Below are 19,191 nucleotides of genomic sequence, written 5' to 3' on the forward strand. Positions count from 1 at the left end.
GTGAGTCATATCACATCATTGTGCACATTCATCCTGGTTGCATGGAATGGGAGTTTGTAAGCTGACACCTACAGTCTACATAGGTTGTTTTGATTAGTGTGTCCATTTTCGAGATGTGTGTATGCTTTGTGATGGTCACTTCTGCTCTTGTGTCATTGTACACTGTATGCATTGTCAGCCCCCATGTGTGGTGCTTGTCTGCACATGGCCGAGAGTATGTTTTGTTTTCACAGCACTGTTAGCCTCACCACATCTCTGTGGGTATGGGACGCAACCACTAGTTTGCCCCAGAAGTGTTTAATGTGTTGGGAGCAGGGATCATACATGCTGTTTGGCATTTGCAGCTTTGACCATGATGACACTTACCTTTTGGTCACTGTGATGAGGGGGAGTTTAGACCCCATCACCACAATGCTCGACATTTGCTGCAGTTTGGAACCCCACACTTAACTTTTGTTCTACACAGTGAGGGGGTGTTAGTTTTACATTGACACAGTGCTATAGTGATGCTTGACTTGTGTAGGGCACACTTATTTGTTGGTCACACATGTGTTGTTAGTTACACTGTATGTTTGAAGTCATAATCACTGTTGTGGGCATTTGTCACAGACTACACACTGTTGTCATGATGTTATGGGGATGTATTTTGCTGGCATACCTAATGTTGGAGTATGATGGATGTGTGGCGCATCACCCATCCTGTGGGTGGGGGTGGCAGGGGTGATGGGCAACATAAGCCCTATGTGTGGGGGTGGCTGGGGTGATGGGCAATAGGGCCCCTATGGGTGGGGGTGGCAGTAGTGATGGGCAATATGAGCCCTATGGGTGGGGGTGGCAGTAGTCATGGGCAACAGGTCCCCTATGAGTGGGGGTGGCAGTGGTGATGGGCAACAGGTTCCCTATGTGTGGGGGTGGCAGTAGAGCTGGGCAACAGGTCCACTATGAGTGGGGGTGGCAGTAGTGATGGGCAACAGGTCCCCTATGAGTGGGGGTGGCAGTGGTGATGGGCAACAGGTCCCCTATGTGTGGGGGTGGCAGTAGTGATGGGCAACATGAGCCCTATGGGTGGGGGTGGCAGTAGTGCTGGGATACATAAGCCCTATGAGTGGGGGTGGCAGTAGTGCTGGGCAACATAAGCCCTATGAGTGGTGGTGGCAGGGGTGATGGGTAACATGTCCCTTATGGGTGGGGGTAGCAGTAGTGCTGGGCAACAGGTCCCCTATGAGTGGGGTGGCAGTAGTGATGGGCAACAGGATCCCTATGAGTGGGGGTGGCAGTAGTGATGGGCAACAGGTCCCCTATGTGTGGGGGTGGCAGTAGTGATGGGCAACATGAGCCCTATGGGTGGGGGTGGCAGTAGTGCTGGGGAACATAAGCCCTATGGGTAGGGGTGGCAGTAGTGCTGGGCAACATGAGCCCTACGGGTGGGGGTGGCAGTAGTCATGGGCAACAGGTCCCCTATGAGTGGGGGTGGCAGTGGTGATGGGCAACAGGTCCCCTATGTGTGGGGGTGGCAGTAGAGCTGGGAAACAGGTCCACTATGAGTGGGGGTGGCAGTAGTGATGGGCAACAGGTCCCCTACGAGTGGGGGTGGCAGTGGTGATGGGCAACAGGTCCCCTATGAGTGGGGGTGGCAGTGGTGATGGGCAACAGGTCCCCTATGTGTGGGGGTGACAGTAGTGATGGGCAACATGAGCCCTATGGGTGGGGGTGACAGTAGTGCTGGGATACATATGCCCTATGGGTGGGGGTGGCAGGGGTGATGGGTAACAGGTCCTCTATGTGTGTGGGGGTGGCAGTAGAGCTGGGCAACAGGTCCCCTATGAGTGGGGGTGGCAGTAGTGATGGGCAACATGAGCCCTATGGGTGGGGGTGGCAGTAGTGCTGGGATACATAAGCCCTATGAGTGGGGGTGGCAGTAGTGCTGGTCAACATAAGCCCGATGAGTGGTGGTGGCAGGGGTGATGGGTAACATGTCCCCTATGGGTGGGGGTGGCAGTAGTGCTGGGCAACAGGTCCCCTATGAGTGGGGTGGCAGTAGTGATGGGCAACAGGTTCCCTATGAGTGGGGGTGGCAGTAGTGATGGGCAAAAGGTCCCCTATGTGTGGGGGTGGCAGTAGTGATGGACAACATGAGCCCTATGGGTGGGGGTGGCAATAGTGCTGGGAAACATAAGCCCTATGGGTGGGGGTGGCAGTAGTGCTGGGCAACATAAGCCCTGTGGGTGGGGGTGGCAGTAGTGCTGGGCAGCATAAGCCCTATGAGTGGGGGTGGCAGGGGTGATGGGCAACAGGTCCCCTATGGGTGGGGGTGGCAGTAGTGCTGGGCAACAGGTCCCCTATGAGTGGGAGTGGCAGGGGTGATGGGCAACATAAGCCGTATGTGTGGGGGTGGCAGTGGTGATGGGCAACATAAGCCCTAAGAGTGGGGGTGGTAGTGGTGCTGGCCATACAACACCTATGGTGGCCTGTTGTTAGTGGCCAGGATATGGATCCCCTATGTGTGTGTGACATTTTGCGGGTACGTGTTGTTTGTTTGTGTGGTAGGTGTCTGACTTACCGTCTGCGCCGTCGGCGTCGGTTCCTGATCCGGTCATAGATGTAGAGTACTGGTATGACCTGCGCGATGGGATTCATGATGTGTTCGTGTCGTACACGCTGCTTGTTGCTCCGTCTCGTACCCGTTGCAAGCTGGTCCGTCTCGTAGTTGTGGCGCGAATCATAGCTGATATGCTTGTTTTCCGGATGCTGTACGTGGCGACCCGTCCGGCGCATAGGAAGTATGCATCGTACTTGTCAGGGCGGAAACTGCTATGAATACTGCTTTCGGGCGACTCGGTTCGGTGTTCGGAGTTACGGCTCGGACGGAGAATAAAGCTTGAATCACAGCCTACATGTCGGTCGTATTTTTGGCAGTTATGCGCATTGTACTTCATCTACAGGACGGACCGGCTATGGGTACGTGTCGATCGGAATCGACCCATAAGGGGCATATTTACAAGCCCCTATCGCCATGCAACTTTACTTTTAGTGATGTTGTGGTGGCGATAGGACCTTTGCCTTATTCACAAGACAGCGTTAAGCCACTTAACTTGGCTTAACGCTGCCTTATAAATAAGGCACCATTTCATGCTACACTTGGGTGCCGATTCCGATCCTGGAAAAACCGGGTACGAACCGTCGGTCGGAGGGTTTTCTCCGTCCGACTCGTACCCGGGAAAAAAACATTACAAACATGCAAGTACGATTCGCACGGAAACACCATTTCCGTACGAATCGTAAAAAACACCGACAGACGAAAATATACATACAAATGTGATCCGGGAAAGCGCCGAGGTGACGTCGGGATGCATTCAGGCTGCGTTTCACGAACCATGAAGTACGATTCGAACCGACAGCAGTCCGGACGGCAATATTTTTACGTCACCCAAAAAGTGCCGGAAAAGCAAAGTACGCCGCGATGCGAGCGGAATTGGGGGCCCGATATGCGCCGTACCCCCCCAGCCCCCCGTATGTATGCGCCGAACACCCCCCAGCCCCCCGTATGTATGTGCCATCCCCCCAGCCCCCCCCACGGATGTACACACCATACCCCCAGCCCCCCCGCGGATGTACGCGTCATACCCCCAGCCCCCCTCCGTATATGTACGGTGCGGACCCCCACCCCACCCCCCAAATGTACGGTGCAGACCCCCACCCCACCCCCGAATGTACGGAGCGTACCCCCACCCCTGTATGTACGGTGCAGACCCCCACCCCACCCCCGAATGTATGTAGCGTACCCCCACCCCCGTATGTACGGTGCGGACCCCCAGCGCACACACACACACCTGCACATTCTCGCACATTCTCGCACATACGGGGGTGGGGGTACGCTCCGTACATTCAGGGGTGGGGTGGGGGTCCGCACCGTACATACGGGGGTGGGGGTACACTCCGTACATTCGGGGGTGGGGTGGGGGTCCGCACCGTATATACGGGGGTGGGGGTACGCTCCGTACATTTGTGGGGTGGGGTGGGGGTCCGCGCCGTGCATACGGGGGTGGGGGTACACTCCGTACATTCGGGGGTGGGGTGGGAGTCCGCACCATACATACGGGGGTGGGGGTACGCTGCGTACATTCAGGGGGTGGGGTGGGGGTCCGCGCTGTACATACGGGGGTGGGGGTACGCTCCGTACATTCGGGGGTGGGGTGGGGGTCCGCGCCATACATACGGGAGTGGGGGTATGCTCCGTACATTCGGGGTGGGGTGGGGGTCCGCACCGTACATACGGGGGTGGGGGTACGCTCCGTACATTCGGGGGTGGGGTGGGGCTCCGCACCGTACATTCGGGGGGTGAGGTGGGGGTCCGCACCGTACATACAAGGAGGGGGGCAGGGGGTACGGCACGTACATCCGCGGGGGGGCTGGGGGGGACGGCGCGTACATATGGGGGCTGGGGGGTGTTCGGTGCGTACATACAGGGGGCTGGGGGGGATGGCGCGTATGCGGGCACATGTCTCCATGGTTGCTATTGACGTTCGCTCCGTGCGGTGTTTTTTCCATACGGTTGTACAATCGGACGGACGGGATGGATTGCACTTGCGCGCTCGGACTCCATTTTTCCGATTCGTACGTAAAATCGTCTGGGGACGTGTCAGACACTTTTTCTGACCCGAGGACGTGTGGGGGAATTTCCCCAATGCTATTCGTATGTATTTTTTCCCATGCGAATCGTACTTGCCAGTTTGTACGGTACTTGTACGATTCGGACGGAAAAAAATCCGGATACGATTCGTACGGAGTACATTTTTCCAGGATCGGAATCGGCACCTTAGTGTGAAAGAGGTGGGCAATGGGTGGTGCGGTGGGCATTCCACCACAACACCTGTTGTTTTTTATGCTGCCTCCTATTTACAAGAGCAGTGTAAATAGGAGGCAGCGCCAAAATTGAGACCAGGGAAATCCTGGTCTTAAACAGGCAAAACGAGGAGAAATGCTTTATTTCTCCTCGTCTTTGCTGTTTCCATGTGTGCTGCCTTGTGCAGCACACATAGAAACAGCAAAACACCAATGATTGTTTAGGTGCAAGAAGGTGCCTCTTCAATCACATAAAGTGCTTACTGTGGGTTGTTATAAATCCACAAGTTTTCAATAGACACAACAAATATAAAACCCTTTGATACTTCTTAGGAATAATCAGGGGAGTGTGATTGCAGCACTTCTTTTTTACAATGGGAAGCGCCTTAATTGAATTAATGGTATGAAAAAATATGATTAAAAAAGGTGTTCACTCTTTTAGAAGGGATACAATAGGCTAAATCTAGAATACGGTTTCAAAGTGATTACATCAGGCATAAACATGCATTTTGGCATGTTGGAAGTAGTGCAGAAAGTAGGTTAAAAAGTTCTGGAACTATAGAAATTTAAAACGCCACTGTGCTAACTGAGTTTCAGTGCTTCCCCTGGCAAGAGTATGTGTTTACAGCTATGCTTCTCCTCCCCTGTCCCAACCCTCCTGCACAGCATCCCGGGACAGTTCAAGATGGCATCATCCAGATCATCCAGTAGTCCCTGGCCACATCTGTTCTTGGGGTCTCAGATCCACGCATGGCTGATATCACTGTCAAGGCCTTTCCCACCAAAACTTCACAGAGGAGCCCCTTCCTGTGTTGGCTTCAATTGTCTTAATTAACAAATGCAGATTTGTAACCCTACTCTTTCCTGCTCAGGAGCTGATAGAAGCACTAGAGACAAAACAGTAAACCACAGTGATTTTCCCTATAACTGGACACTAACATTAGAAGGCCTTCCTCAGGACAATATCCAATCCTGCAGAGGCCCCTTTGAGCTAGACAACCTGTGCGTAGTAACTGGGCTGTGCATGATGGTAGTGTCACACACATAGCTGCCACATGTTTGTACACGCGTTCGCACATGTGTTCATGTGCAACCAGCCAAATGCCTCATCACTTAGCTGCTTCACCTTGGCCTTATCTTAAAAGGCAGACACTGGCGGTAAACACGTGCAGTCCATTTGCAGTTTGATTACTGTGGCTGAGGCACACGTAGTGAGACTCACCCACAGTAAAAAGTCCAAAACGGAGTGATCCAAAAACAATAAATCAGAGCGTACTGAATGGGTGGAACCCAATTGCAACAGCAGCCCTCTACTCAACTCCCTCTACTCCACTCAATGACACTGTATGCCATTTGACTCTACAACACTCTATGCAACTCCACCTTACCACACTGATCGCACTCAACTGCATTCTAACTCACTCCACTCTACAACACTCCACTCTACTCCACTCTATAAAAGTTTCTCTCACTTTACGACAAGCCATACTACTCCACTGTACAACAGGCTACTCAAGAATGTAACACTTTACACAGTATATGCTATGCCACTCCATTTTACTCCAATTCATGGCAATGTATTGTAGGACACATCTGTCTACTGTACAACATTTTACCCCACTATATGCTGCTACACTCTACAACACTTCACTCTCTTGATACAAGTCTACTCTATGTCTGGTGAACCCTGCTCTGCACTCCACGTTACGAGTACCTCGCAGAGTTCTGAAAAACCCCGCTCTGCATAATTGGTGAGACCGAGCGAGGAAAATCCACCTCCCAGAGAGATTTTTCCTCGTTGGTGATCGTCAATATCAAGTTGGCGAGTGCAAGCGTGGAAAATCAACATTCTGGCAAGATTTGTCAATGCAGGCGGTCTGATTTCTCATTGCAAGTGGTCACTTATGCTAGCGACCGCTCGCATTGAGAAACGTTACGCTCGCGTTGAGAAAGCTGCCGCTCGAGTAAACATCTACTTGAGTGGCAGAGAGGAAAGCAGCGGCCGCTGTGCATGGTACTGTTTGCAATAATTACACAGTGCAGCAAGCACCTGGCACTGAAAATCACTACAAAAAGCATTTATCCACTGCACTCTGCCACTTGCGGAGCTCCACATAGCGCAGTGGAGTTGTTTTTGCACTTCGCAGAGTTCCGCATAGCAGAACTCTGCAAACTCCCTCCAGGCTTACTCTACAGCACTGTATGCCACTGTACAACATTGTCCTTCATTCTATGCCCATGCAATCCACTGTACAACAATCTATACTACTCTACAAGACTTTCAAATAGTCCACCACATAGCACTCCACTGTACTGTGCAAGACACCTCTCTAAATTATGACACTTTAACTTGACTCTTCGCTGAACCACTCCACTCTACTCGATTCAACACCACTTTACGACATGCAAATCCACTCTATTATTCTACACTCCTCACTACGTTACCCCACTCCACTCGAATCTACTCTAGACTACTCCACTTCCTGACACTTTACGTCATTCTACAACTCTGCACGACCATCCACTGTACACCGTTCTGCTGTATGATGCACTACCCTAGTCTATGCAACTCCACTGTACACAACTCTACTACACGGTATGCCACTATCTTACACTCTACTCCACTCTATGCCCATCCACTTTACGCCTCTGTATGACTAATAGGATATACCAATCATCTCTATGACATGTCGCTCCAATATATGACACACCACTCCACTATACAACACTCTTTTCCACTTTCTGACACTGTACCCCAGTGCTCTGCATGACATACCATTTCTTTGCATTCCAGTATACAACATTGCAGTGTATGAGACTCTCCGCCACTCTACTGTATGACAGTCCACTCAACAACATTGAACTATATGACACTGCACTCTATACCACTGCATTTTACAACTCTCTAATCAACTCTATGCTATTGAAGGACACTCAGTTTGACAACACTCCACGACACTATAGTCGACAACACTCCACTGTATGACATTCAACTGTATTGTACAACAGGTCCCTTTACTATACAGCACACCTATCCAGTCTTCGATGCTCCACTCTACTTTGCAACACACCACACAGATCCATTGTATAACACTTTACCCCACTGTACACCATACCAGAATATCAAGTAAAAAATATCGAGTGGCACACATATCGAGTCATTAATATAGTGGATCGGAAATATCGACAGCAAGTACATCGTGGTCAAGAATATCGACTTAAGGTAAGTAATATCGACTTTAAAAATATTGAAGTGTTTAATATAATTTGCAAAAATATAGTTGATAAAATATAGTTTTTTTAATGAATGTTATGTATTTTAGTATATATTTTATATATATGTGATGTATATTTTTTGTATAAGAATTGTTTGTGTTTTTAATATATGTATTAAATTTCCAGTAGTTATTAATTTTTTTAATGTGAATTTTGTGTTTTTAGTTCCGTAGCGGGTTGTGGGCCCGATTCACAGAACTAACTTAAGACAAAATCCTAAACTTACTACCATTTTGGTATTCACAGAAGGCACTTACTCATTTTGGTATTCACAGAAGGCACTTACTCATTTCGGTATTCACAGAAGTTAGGAGTCCTAACTTTAGGACTCCTAAATGCCTTCTGTGAATACCGAAAGTCTTAAAATTAGGATTTTTCGCAGTTTAGTAGTAGTATAGTTAGGACTCCTAACTTTAGGACTCCTAAATGCCTTCTGTGAATACCGAAAGTCTTAAAATTAGGATTTTTCTCAATTTAGTAGTCCTAAGTTTAGACTTAGGACTACTAAATTGAGAAAAATCCTAATTTTAAGAATTTCGGTATACACAGAAGGCATTTAGGAGTCCTAAAGTTAGGAGTCCTAACTATACTACTACTAAACTGAGAAAAATCCTAATTTTAAGGCTTTCGGTAGTCACAGAAGGCATTTAGGAGTCCTAAAGTTAGGAGTCCTAAACTTAGGACTACTAAATTGAGAAAAATCCTAATTTTAAGAATTTCGGTATTCACAGTAGGCATTTAGGAGTCCTAAAGTTAGGAGTCCTAACTATACTACTACTAAACTGAGAAAAATCCTAATTTTAAGACTTTCGGTATTCACAGAAGGCATTTAGGTGTCCTAAAGTTAGGACTCCTAACTTCTGTGAATACCGAAATGAGTAAGTGCCTTCTGTGAATACCAAAATGAGTAAGTGCCTTCTGTGAATACCAAAATGTTAGTAAGTTTAGGATTTTGTCTTAAGTTAGTTCTGTGAATCGGGCCCTGTGGGTTTATAGGGGAATAGGGTGGGAAGTAATTTAATTATATTAAACGTATTGAATATTTTTTATTCATTAACATTTGTTTAATTGATATCTTATAGTGTTGAATGTGCAAAGTAAATTATTATTAATTAATTAATAACTGGTTGTTAATTAATTTTAATTGGTAATTAATTCTAGTAATTGTGTAATTATTTTTAGGTGTGTGTTATGGTGTTTATAGGTGTAAAGAGTGTAAAGTAATTTCTTTATAATTTAAGACAATAATTGGTTGTTAATTAATTTTAATAATTTAGTTGGTAATTAATTATGGTAATTGTTTAATTAATTTTAGGTGTGTGATGTGGGGGGATTTTATATGTGTAAAGGATGGGAAGTAATTACATTTTTGATTGATGAATTAATAATTGGATGTTAATTAATTTTAATAAATCAAATGGTAATTAATTATGGTAACAGTGCAATTAAGTTTATGTGTCTGTTGTGGTGTTTATAGGAGTCAAGGGTGGGAAGTAATTTGTATTTTAATCATTAATGTATAGTTGTTAATTAATGTTAATTATTTGATATTTATTTTGCGTAATTGTTTATTTTTTTGTGTGTTGTTTTTACTTTTGAAGGGGGCAAGGATGGGTATTAAATACATTTTATTTACTTTATTATTAGTTGCTAATAGTCATAGTTTATAATTAAAAAATAAGTTTTAATTCTGTTTTATTACTTTATAGTTTAATGTAGGTGTGTGTTGTGGATAATATAGTGTTAAAGTGTTTATAGTCAATTAATGTTCATTCGTTTTTTAATTCATAATATTTTTTTAATTGATTATTAATTATGTTAATTCTGGAAGAAAATGTAATTAAACATGTTGAAGTGTTTTGTTATTGGTGTGGCGTTATAGGGTAGGAAATAAAATGAATACAAATGTATTAATACATTTTTTTGTTTGTAAATATTTTCTAGTTTAAAAGAATATTTTTTTATAAATGAATTTTTTATTTTATTTGATATTTTATTTGTAGTTTTTTGTTATCTGTAATTAATATTACAATATGTCTTATTTGTATATATTTGATTTTTCATTTTTCAAATATTGTTTATTTATTTTTATGTTTTTTTAATTTCTAATATTTTTATTTTTGTTTTAACTGTTTGAGTGTGAATAGTAATTTTTGTCTCTCCGCTATCCAACACTTATCCTACTGTTGCACTCACTGGAGTGGGTACGGTAATTGTTACCCCTCCACTATCCAACACTTTGCCTACTGTTGCACTCTTTAGAGTGGGAATAGTAATAGTTACCCCTCCGCTATCCAACACTTTCTCTACTGTTGCACTCTTTGGAGTGGGAATGGTAATTTTTACCCCTCCACTATCCAAAACTTTCCCTACTGTTGTTCTTACTGGAGTGGGAATAGCTATTTCTACCCCTTTGCTATCCAACACTTACCCTACTGTTGCACTGATTGTATTGTGAAATGTAAGTTTAAATATTTTTGGCTAGTTTAATGTTTTAATTTAATATAGATTTTAGTTTTTTTATATTTTAAATCATTAATATATATTGGTATTTTGTATATTATTTTAAACTTTTAACATCAATTTAAAATAATAGTTTATTAATTGTTTTAAAGTAAATATATTTGTATGAATGATTATATTTGTGTGTGTATTTGTTTATTAAATGAGTTTGTTAGATTTTATTAAAATGCCTATTTAATTTATTTTATTTTGTTAAAATTATATTTAACATATAATATTTTATCTTATATTGATATACAAGTTGATATTTTATACATCTATATTTTTTATATCAATATTTTTCTGTCTATATTTTCGTACATAACTGTTTAAGTATAGGAGTCGATATTTTTGTTGTCTAGATTTTTTACTCAATATTTTTTTACATTGATGTTGTGTCAGTGAACCACTTCACTACACTGTATTTCACTGTGGAACACACCTATACTAAACTGAATGACCTGCAACACTATGGTTTGAAACCTTTTTTTTGTCCTCATTGGGCAATATTTTTGGAGGTGGAGGTGGAGGTGTCGGGAGCCCCTTGACCCATCTTTACTGAGTAGAGGAAAATTCTCCTGGGTAAGCGCACTCTCTGCGTGGAGATTCTTGCTCCCTCTTTTCCCAGGGGCAGGGGGGAGCTAGTCATTCTGATTACTCATTTAAGACCCTGCTTGAAAGGTTTATTGCATTGCCTAATCATTGGACAGTAGGACACAGACCCTGGTTTTTAACTTGATTGGTTATAGTGTTCCTAAATGCTCCAAAATGTGTACCTTTAACTCGTGTTCCCATTCCTATCCAATTTATGAATTCTTTGAATAGATGCCAGCCATTCTCTGTGCGTTGGAGGTATATTTTTCACCCATTTAATACATATTTCCCTTCTGAAACCTTTTTATTAAAAAATAAAAACCACTTAAAATTAATGGAAAATAGCAAAGGTTAAAGCTAAGTTATAGTTTGGAAAACATTTTTCATTCTTTCTATTCAAACCCAACTTGAACTATACAAACTTAAAAAATTCTAAAGTTATAGTTATAACTTACATTTCTAGTGCACTCATCACCATTTATAACTTACATTTATACTTTATGCACCACCTTCACTTCACAATCACTATTCCTGACGCACCTCCTTAAACAGTCTTATTCTATCACTCGCCACATACTATAGCCTTGTCAGTGTGCGTTGCTGCCTCACTGCGCTGCTCCACCAAGCAGTGGTCTGCCCTTCTGTGTCCAGTTCTTGAGTTTGAAGCTCTCCTCCACCCACAGGCTCCCATCTGCACCTCATCTCTGGTAGTCCAGTGGTGACTATTGTCTGTCTTTCCGTTTTCTGTATTTCTTTTTGTTTCCTGTATTTTGTTTTGTATTTCTCTACTGTATTTCAGTGCTTTTTCTCTTGTCTTATTTTTCCTTCTGTGCCCTTTTCCTTCTGCGCCATTCTCTGTGGCCCCTTTAAGCTTCCTGCCCTTGCTGCTGCCTGCCATTGTGGCCACCCCCTTCCCAGCGTTGCTTCTCACCTCTTACCTAACCAGCACCTCATGGACGTGCGTTGCTCCCCCACCGTGCATCTCCACCTAGTAATGGTCTGCCCTCCTCTGCCCAGGTCTTGAGTACGAGGTCCTCCTCCACCCATAGGTGCCTGCCTGCACCTCATCCCTTGTGGTCCAGTGGTGAGTATTCTGCTTTCTATAGTTTTTTCTGTTCCCTGCATTTTTTGTATGTCTCGACTGTATTTCTCTTTCAGTGCTTTATAGCTTGTTTTATTTCTCCTTCTGTGTCCTTTTCTTTCTGCGCCATTCTCTGTGCCCTCTTCACACTTCCCGTCCTCGCCGCTGCCTTCCCCCTTGGCCCCGCCCCCTCCTAGCGATTCTCCCCACATCCTGCCTCCTAGCTGACCAGCCCCTACCTAACGGCAGGCCGGTAAGTTGCTGTGACCGTGGTGCGCCGAGGGTGCCAAAGTGCCCGTCCATGCCTGGACCTCACCCAGCACCAGGGACCCTGGTTCTGGCTGCCTCCAATGCTACAACGGCAGCACTCTCCAGGCATTCAACACCAGAAGCTCCACCGCCTACTCCCATCTCGCGACTCCCAAAGACACCAAAGGTTCATTCACCTCCCACAAGTGTGCCATTCCTTCCTCCGCACACCAGACGCACTGACCACATGACCCTCAAAAGCCAGACCCAACCGCCTCAGCTGCATCCTAATCAACACCCACTTCCTCAGAAGACACAACAGAGAGATCTGGGACCTGCTCGACACCATCTCCCCCATCGTCTCCTTCACAGAAACCTGGATGAACCCCCACATCTACCATGGACATCGCAACAACCATCAACCACCATCTCCAAAAGCTATACAATCATCCACAAGGACCCTGTAAACCAACCGGGAGGAGGCATCATCATCATACACAAAAACACCCTCACCCGACATGGAACACTTCCACTTTCAGATCCAGACCAACCTGAATGCCACCCTCCAAATCACCCTCGTCTACAGACCTCCCGGACCCATCCCCCATCAGCGAAGCCATAGCCTACTTCATCAATCACCACACACTCTTCTTCACAAGCAACAACATCTCTGTCAGCCACACCTCTGAGCCACAATGGACCTACCACCACTGTGTTCCCTTCTCCTTCACCAAACACACCGTATGCCACCGCGCCCACTGCTATCCTCGCAGAAGCTGTAACAAGGTCACCGGAGACCACCTCACCACCTCTCTCAGCAAAAGCCCACCACCAACAACCATGAATGCCAACACCTCAGCACGCAACCTCCACTGTGGGATCACTGACAGTGCTAATACACTGACTCCCCTCAGGAAGTCCTCAGGCAAACAGCCCTTCAAAGAAAGCCAGATGGTTCACTCACCCAGGAGCACCTGCATATGGCTTGAGAAAAGATGGAGGAGCAGTAAGATTGTCGCAGACCAGACCGCTGTCACCGCACACCATCACCTCATTAAACAACATATAAAGCAGCCACCAAAAAACACACACAACAGCAAATAACTTTTCACTGTGGTCAAAGAATTCACCAAACCCAGCACAGAGCCAGCAGATACTCCTCCCTTACAAGACCTCTGCGACAATCTCGCCACCTTCTTCTACTGCAAGATCAAGGAGATCTGTGACAGCTTTGCAACCCAAACCCACCTACCCTTTAACCACAGCACCCAATGGCTCCAGACCCCAGCAGGCCTTGCCCAACTGGACCAATTCAAATCAATTCAATTTATAGCTTTATTCAAGATAAAACTCATAAAAGCATAAAGCATACATAACATATAAACAACTGGACCACCCTCACCTCTGACAACACCCTCAAGAACATGAAGAGCATCCACTCTGGAGCCCGCTCAGATCCCTGCCCTCCCCACATCTTCAACAGAGACTGCACCTCTAACTCATTCGAACTCTGCTGCACCATCAACTGCTCCATAGAGTCTGCCACCTTCCCTGAAGAGTGGAAACACACAGAGTTCAATCCCCTGATGAAGAAACCCTCTGCAGACCTGACAATCTCAAATACTGCAGACCTATCTCTCTGACCCCTACCCAGCCAAAGTCATCGAGAAAGCCATTAATGCCCAACTGGACAACTTCATCAAAACAAAACACATCACAGATCTCTCCCAATTGGGCTCATTGGCGGAACACAGAGAGTCAGGCTTCCACCGTTCAACTCAGAACCCACAGATATCAGCTGTGGAGTGCCTCAGGGATCCTATCCAAGCCACTCCCTCTTCAACATATCCATGGCCCCACTTGCAGACATTGTAAGAAGGCACAGACTCAATATTGTCACCTACAACGATGACACCCAGTAACTTTTCTCCCGTACAGACGAACCCACAGCTGCCAAGAGCAACTCCCGCAACAGGATGAAGGCAGTCACCACCTGGATGAAGGACAGCTGTTTCAAGCACAACATAGACAAGACCAAAGTCCTCATCTTGGGTTCCACCCCCTCCACCTGGAACAACCCCTGGTGGCCTGCACCACTTGGAACCCCCCCACACCCATGGACCATGCACAAAACCTTGTCATCATCCTGGACGCTGTCTAGTCCTCCAGCTTTCAAATGCTCTGCCTGCGTCACAAGATCTTCAAGTAGATCCCCACTGAGCACAAGAAAACAGTCACCCATTCGATCGTCAGCTGCAGACTCGACTACGGCACCACCAAGAAACTGCAAAACATCCAGAACGCCTCCGCCAGACTTATCCTGAACATCCCACACCGCAGCCACATCACGGGCCAACGGAGAGATCTTCACTGGCTTCCTATCAAAAAAAGAATTACCTTCAAGCTCCTCACACATGCCTACAAAGCCTTCCACAGTGCCGAACCTGCCGAGCTCAGCCATGGCATCTCCTTCTACACTCCCACCAGACACCTCCTTTCCACCTAACTTGCCCTGGATACCATCCCACGGATCCGCAAGACCACAGCTGGAGGACAATCCTTCTACTAGCTAGCTATGAAGATCTGCACCTCCGGCAATCACCATAGCTGCCGCAGTTCAGGAAGGACCTCAAGACCTGGCTCTTTTGACTGAACTGCAGACCCGCCCCTGTCCCTCAGGGCCTTGAGACGCTAACAGTTGAGTTGAGTTGCGGTTTACAAGAAACCTGAATGATTGATTGATTGAGCTTTAACCTTTGTTTTTTCACATGGTCAGTGACATCACTGTGGGACTACAAAAACCCTTAAAAAGTAAATAACTGACATATATATAACATGCACCTCCATGATGCATTACTTATCACCTCACATCTTACATCACTCATTTGTATGATTTACCTTATTTTTAACTGGTGAAGGTTCCTTCTTTTTTGGTTTTCAAATGGTAGTGCTTTTTCAGTGAAGGTTTTATGTTTAAAATCTTAATACGTTCCTCACAAATAATCCCACTTTAACTGTTGTTTATTTTCAGTAAATATAATATAGTATATATGTATATATATATTCCCCCGTTATAGTTACTGCAGGCAACTATAACTCACGCGACCGCAATCCTCTGCTGATGACGTCAAATATTACATCACTGTATTTAGACACTTATTTACCCATGTCTTCTTCCATTAATTTTTTCAGCTATACATAAATTACAAATATTTTTTTTTCAGAAAGACACATATGTCATCAGTGATGTAATATTTGACGTCATCAGCAGAGGATTGCGGTCGCGTGAGTTATAGTTGCCTGCACTAACTATAACGGGTGAATTTCATTGGTTTTTCACGAGTGAAATGTCCTGCTAACTATAACGTGTGTGAAACCTATGGTTTTTTCAGTGAATTTGCAAGGTTTTTTAAATGCTAATTCCTAACTATAACGTGTGTGTGAAGTACGGTGCGCTTACGTGATACGATGCGCGTACGGTAAGCTGACGCTACGCGCTCCGTACGTCATAAGTACAGTGCGCTTACGTGATACGTACATGACGTACGCGTACACGCATGCGCGTTGCGCGGAAGCAACGTCGCGGTTACGCAGGGGCGTGTAATGCACATGCGCGAGTGCGTCTTACGTACGCGCTCCGTAAGCGTCACATTCGCGCATGCGTACTTGTTTACGAGCGCGTACCGTAAGCTTACGGAGCGCGCACAGTAGGTCATGTGATCCACAAAGAACACTTTTCATTGGTTGAAACTACTTTCAGTTCCAGAAACTTCCCACACCACACCCATTCCCCTCATTACTGCTTGAGATCCCCTAGAAGAAGGAGCTGCATTGACATTGAGATACAATGGCAGAGCAGCAGACCTCTTCTGAGAGTGAGCCTAGCAGCATCATCATCAGACAGAGAAGGAGGAAACAAAAGGATTCTTTTGTGTGGGAGTATTTTACTTTTCCAGAGGGGCAGAAAAAGGTCAATGCTCCATTGGTCACTTGCACACTTTGTGACCGTGTTTTATCTAGAGGAGATCCAAGGAAGAAGTATTCCTTTGGAAATCACTCTATGATGAGACACCTTAGGGATAAACATCCCAGGACCTTTGCTCGACATACTGAAGAAAACTCTTCAGTAAGTCACCGGAGCCCAACCTCAGAAGCTCAGCCGAGTACATCATCGGCAGCTCAGCTGAGCCCTTCCTCTGAGGTGGAAGCATCACCTTCTTCTGCTCCTCTGGACATTAACCCTCGATTTCAGAGGGTTTCAATGAGGTGTACAACGTGTTGTGGTCTTATTGTTTTTGGGGAGACCAGTGTTTCCCTTATTAACAATAAGATAGACCAGCACGTTTGTAGACGCTCATAATATTCCCATTCTTTCTTTCCTCTATCCCTGTATTAACCCAACGGCTCTTTTAAGAGCCAACCTTACCTCACAATTTTTTTAATTTTTTTTAAGCTTTCCTTTTTGAAATTTTTTTTTTCCCGTGCACGCACGGTACGCGTAATAGTTACGAGAAGTTCACGGAATTTTTCTCGCGGAATTTTTCCATTTACGCCGTGCGCGTACGCTACGCGCATTCGGCGATTTTTCGAAAAAAAAATAAAATTAATTTTTGCCCTTGGGGGTCCTTCTGGGACCCCCTGACAAAGGCTAGGGGGTCAGGAACTGTCCACCCTGCCCCCTTTTCACGTTCTCCACCTTTGTTTTTCACCCACTCAGACTGCGAGAGACAAAATGGCGGTCGACACTTCCTGGTTTTGACCGATTCGAATGTTTACTGAGATCTAACAACCAATCAGAATCGCGCTCGTGCACGGCGGCGTGCACGTACGGTAAGCTTACGGTACGCGCTCGGAGCGCGCATATAGATATATATATTGATTTAAATGCTATTTTCTCAGGAAATACTGAACAGATTTACACAAGACCTTCAAAAGGCACATCCCTGACCTGAGGGCTACCTCTCTGCCAAATTTCAAGTAATTCTGTTCAGCCGTTCGGGCTGTAGCTCGGACTAAAGGTCCTATGGAAAAATGCATGGGGAAAACGGGTTTTGGGACCCCCCCTTTTTCTCAGCCCCCGCTTGACGAATCCCCCTGAGACTTTCAGGAAAGGAGCGGAACGGAGCGCCCCACCTATTTTGAGAATTTCGCGAGGATTCGTCAATCGACGCCAAAGTTATTCCAAATAGAATGTTGCGGATTTCCTATGGAAACACGGTCCTAACTATAACTATCTACTGGCGACCGCCAGTAGATAATATATACATATATATGTGCTTAAGTGCAACAGCTGTTGCATATGTACTCAGCACATAGTCGTTATGAGGTGTAACCCAGTATGTAATCTAATGTATTGTACTAGGTTTGAGATTCTATGCCCAATTTGGGCCTGATGTGTAGGCACATAGGCGTTATTTTGATTCACCAGTTTTCTAAAGTACTAACCTGTGCGTATGTGACCTCTCACAACAGCATATATTGCATACATTGTGTAATGTATTGGTGCAATTGAACACTTAGGGCACTGTATATCTCTGAAGCCTTGTAACATACAATGATTTGCAAGTGATTAGTACATTAACCCCTTCAGTGCCCATGACGAGATGGTCTCGTCATGGGCCGCGGTTGCGCTGTGCCCATGACAAGACCATCTCGTCATGAACCCCGCCCGCTAATGAAATGCCCGGCACAGGGCGTGGAAAGGGCGGGGCACTGAAGAGGTTAACTGAAACTCTTCAAGAAATGCACAGCCCGGATTGCAAACACCATTGCCAATGCTGAGTTTATGTTCAATTTATTTCATTTCTAAAATAACATTCTTATTTTAATGTGAATGAATGAATGAAATTATTCTTATATAGCGCATGGCTACCCGGGGGCATCCCAACGCTGCGGATGGGCGTCGAGGAGAAGGCGGAGTTCTGGAAATAGCCAGGTCTTCAGTTGTTTGCGAAATGACAGATGTTTGGCTTCCTTGCGGATGGAGAGAGGGAGGGCGTTCCATAGTCTAGAGGCGTTGGAGGAAAGAAGGCAACCTCCTGACCGGGCCCTCCTGACTCTGGGAACTTCCGCTAGATGAAGTTGGTCTGAGCGGAGACTTCTGGTGGCTTTGTAGGGTTTGATTAGGTTTTTGATGATAGGGGGGCCTTTGTTATGAAGGTTTTTGTGTGCGATGCAGAGGGCCTTAAAGTGTATTCTTTCTTGTATCGGGAGCCAATGAAGTGTCTTCAGGGCAGGCTTAGCTGAGCAGCGGTTATTAGTGCCTGTGAGGAGCCTGGCTGCCGAGTTTTGGACAACCTGTAGTTTGGAGACAACTGAGCTGGGCGCGCCCAGATAGAGAGCATTGCCATAGTCCAACCTAGATAGGATGAGCGCTTGAACCAAAAGGTTTCTGGAGTTGGCAGGCAGAAGAGGGAGTACTTGTATATAATGTTTTACAAGCATTGTGATGTTAACATACCCGCCTAATCTGAGTGTGCATATTTCTTCTATGTCCATGACATCAGCATGGTTCCAATGGTAATGTTTTAAATGTACTCACTTCAGTGGCGCTGACCTGTGTGATCAAGGTGGTCCGTCCACTGACACGGGTCTCAGAGACTTCTGTCCCAGTAAATTACAGTGATTCTTTACTCCAGCGTGTCGGT

Source organism: Triturus cristatus, chromosome 10 (assembly GCF_964204655.1).
Source record: "Triturus cristatus chromosome 10, aTriCri1.1, whole genome shotgun sequence".
Lineage (NCBI taxonomy): Eukaryota > Metazoa > Chordata > Amphibia > Caudata > Salamandridae > Triturus > Triturus cristatus.